Source organism: Lygodium microphyllum, chromosome 3 (assembly GCF_053477565.2).
Source record: "Lygodium microphyllum isolate KBCC chromosome 3, Lygodium_microphyllum_v1.1.10, whole genome shotgun sequence".
Classification (NCBI taxonomy): Eukaryota; Viridiplantae; Streptophyta; class Polypodiopsida; order Schizaeales; family Lygodiaceae; genus Lygodium; species Lygodium microphyllum.
In genome coordinates this window covers 149,081,462-149,085,247 of record NC_141137.1, presented here as the reverse complement: position 1 = coordinate 149,085,247, position 3,786 = coordinate 149,081,462, and positions in this window count along the sequence as shown.

The window sequence follows — 3,786 nt, the reverse complement described above, 5'->3', positions numbered from 1 at the left end:
TTTGTCTTTCTTTTTCAGCCTTTTTGTATTATTCCTCTAGTTTCTCTTTTTCTTCTTGCTCTTCTCTTCTTCTCCTTTCAGCCTCTTGCTTTGACGCCTTTTTAGCCCACTTGACTTGCCGTGTTGTTTCTTCTTCTTCCTGCTTCCTCTTCCTCTCTATCTCCTCGGCCTCCCTTAGGGATTGTCTTTTTGCTTTTTCCAAATCTTCCTTGTCCTTCCTGCGGCCTTCATCCAGTTTCTTTTTCTTCTATGCTGCCTTCTTCTTGGTTTCCTTGAGCTGCTTTTTGCTTGATTGCTCTTCTTGCCCCTATCCTTCCTTATCGGTCTCAATTCTGTCGCTTGACCTCTCCTAGTACTTATGAGGGGATGACTTGTCAGGCGTTTCCCCTTCCCCCTCTTCTGCATCCTGCATCTCTTTCACGGCCTCCTGGATGAGCACTGTTAGGATGCTTCCATAGGCGATGAACGAGGCTTTGGAGGAGGCCTTCTTTCTTTCTGTGGCCTTAGACGCTGGGGATTCTCCTCCTACGGGCATGCTTCCTAAAGCTAGTGCTCTAGCTGCCTGGTCGATGGTTTTGCGCACATAGCCATTCCAATCGACTTCATGCATGGTATGAGCCGCCACATTCTCCAGTACCAGCACACTGATTCGGTGCATCAATGCGTTGTAGCGCTGGCTGGAAAAGAGCACATGTATCAGTTTTGCCTACAATCTGGTTTCTGCATCTGGGATATCTTGGATGTTGATGCTGTCACTTGTCAGTACGTCCTCCTTTCTCATCCCCAGCATGGCGTACACATCTCTCTTCTGCTTCTTTTCCATTTTTGGTTCTAGTCCCAGTGCCTTTTCCACCAAGGTGGGGGTTCTGTCCCCTTCCTATTGTGGCGGTGCCGCATTCGTTGTCGGGGTCGTAAGACCTAAGAAATTCCACACATCTTGTGTGGTCGGGTTCTTATGCGAATCTTTCCAAGTACTTGGTGAAGTTGCAGTTTTCAACGACTCTCCTGGCCACCTCTTCCTTGGCCACTAATCCTTCTATTATGAATAGTTTGGAATTTTAGTTGGTTGTAGGTGCGGCTCTCCAGGGTGATGCTGTACTGCGCTCTCTCATCTTCCGTGAATGGAAGACGGTGGGCACAGTCTTGTTGCGACATTTTTCGTTCCTGCCATAAACTGAAATTTTCATTAGTGCTTTTCACATAGTAATTTGCTAATTGCTGAAAAAAGAAACTCTATGCTTTTTGAAGGAATTCATTAAGAACCACTGTAGATTTTCCTTTTCACCCTTTGACTTTTGTTGAGATGACAAGCTCAACACATACGAACATTGATAATGGACCGCCTAGTTAGATGGGTCCACACGTCTACACTTAGCACGTCGGTGGTCATTATGACTCTCACATGGCCACTGACTCATTACTTATTATATTCAGGTTTTTACACCTATCTACAGCTGGCATAGTTATAGTGCCAGTCAACTAGTGTAGCCGGTTATGCATTGTTTAACTTAGTAGGCCACTTTCCTTTATGTTGTATCTTATCTATACTTTGTGTACATGGTAAAGAGTGTGGAAGAAGAAGAAGAAACCAGCAAGAAAACGTTTTGGCCTCCATCTCTCTTCTTGTCTCTTGAGTGAGCTTCTCCTTGTGCATTCTGTGTGTGTTTGGCGCAGCATCTTGAGCAAGTCCCCCCACCACACGATTCTTGACATGGTATCAGATCCGCGCCACTGAGAAAGGCTCATTTCGAAGGTTGAAGTGAAGGAGAAGAAGCAAGGTTCGAGCAAGCAAGCCACGGGTAAAAAGCTCTCACATCCTTCCACTCTTTCTCTTCGATAGTGCATGTGGAGGCACCGGAAGCATAGTAGAGCAAAAATCTCATATTACAGTGAGATTTGGTGGACAAAGAGAGTTGTGTATTCTGTAGATATTTTGGGCATCTGAGGCCGTTTCAGGCCCTGTTTTAGAGCCGCAAGGTTGCGGACAGCAGTTTCAGGGTACACTGTGATTTCGGCTGTTTTGACCGAAAGTGGGTGCGTAGGTTACAGATTGCGAATCTATAATTCTTGAGGTGTTTGCAGGAAGCAAACATAAGGTTTATCTGCAAACAGGTTGCAGATTGCATGTATTGTTGAGCAGACAGTAAAAAAGGTTGTCTAGTATATTGCTGTGCACTACAGGTCGAGGGTTACAGAAGATTTGCTTGCTATTTGGTATTAATTTTGTGATAATGGCAGAGGACAGTGGAAGCCCCATCATTGAGAAGCTCGACAAGAACAACTACCCTTCATGGAAGTTCCGTGTCACAAACTTTCTTATTGGAAAAGCCTCTACGAGTTTGTTTCAGGTGAAGAAAAGGAGCCGGAGGTGAGTGATCCTCCAACTGCAGAAGAGACAAAGGAACGGAAGGAATGGAATGTAAAAGACAAGAAGGTCATGTATTGGTTGTCTATAGTAATTGACAATAATATGCTGGGACATATTAGAAATGCAGAGAATTCATATGCAGCTTGGACCATACTTGAAAGTATGTTTTCCATAAATACAAAAGCACGAAAGATTCAACTCAAGCAAGAGTTGAATACATTGAAAAAAGGGAAGATGTCTATCAATGAGTATGCACTGAAGGTAAGGAGCATTGCAGATGCATTGGCAGCGATTGATGCAATGCCCGATGATGATGATTTGGTGTCGTCTACCTTGGGTGGACTTAACAATGAAAAGGCTTGGAAGTCTTTTGTAACTTCCGTATATGTCAGAAAGCCATTTCCAGATTTCGATGAGTTGGTTTCCCTTATGATCACTGAAGAGATCAACATGCAGAATGAGACATCTAAAAGAAGTGGTGAATAGGTCCAAGCTTTCTACTCCAATTCAGGAAGGGAACGTGGCAGGTTCTCTTCAAGAGGCCGTGGTATAGGACGTGGTAGTGACAACTAGCAAAACAGATTAAATCAGCAATTTGGCGATATGTAGGTTTCAAGAGGTCGTGGTAACTTTAGAGGCAGGGGGAGCTTTAGAGGAAGAGGTGGATGGCAGAACAGAGGTTCTAACAACTCTGGTATTGTGTGTCACTACTGTGGCAAAACAGGTCATATTGCAGCCCAATGTTATGCTAAGAAAGATGATATTCGCAATGGTAAGTTGTAGCAAGAAAACTATGCATCGTCTTCACGACAGAATGAAGACAAAAATGAGAAAGGGAACACATGATGATGTTTGGTATGTTGATTCAGGTGTATCCAATCATATGACCAGCCATGCAGAATGGTTTGGAGAGATGCAGGATTTGCAAAATGCAGGTTATGTGCAGACGGGTGATGATTGATGCCACTCAATTTCACACATTAGAAAAGTTCCCTTGTCCTTGCATGATGGTAAGACAAAGAGTCTTTCAGATGTATTACATGTGCCATCTATTACAAAGAACTTGGTGTCAGTCGATCAAATGGTAGAGCAAGGGCTGCAAGTCAAATTTAATGCAAAGGGCTGCTTTGTAGAAGACTTCAATGACAAGTGCAGGTTGGTAGCAAAGGGAAGTAGAGTTGGACGTATGTTTACTCTGAATGCTGGAATTCATACTATGAATGCGGCTATGTATGCTAAAGGAAAAGGTGTGTTATATCTATGGATGGAGAAGAGAGAATGGATCATCTTAGCCTGCATCCTCATTGTGGGGTCTAGAATGTCAGCTAAACTAATTCCATCGACTGTGTGCACATCTTCTTTTTGGACTCCCAGCATGGCGTACACCTCTCTTTTTGGGCGTCTTTCTTTTTTGGGCA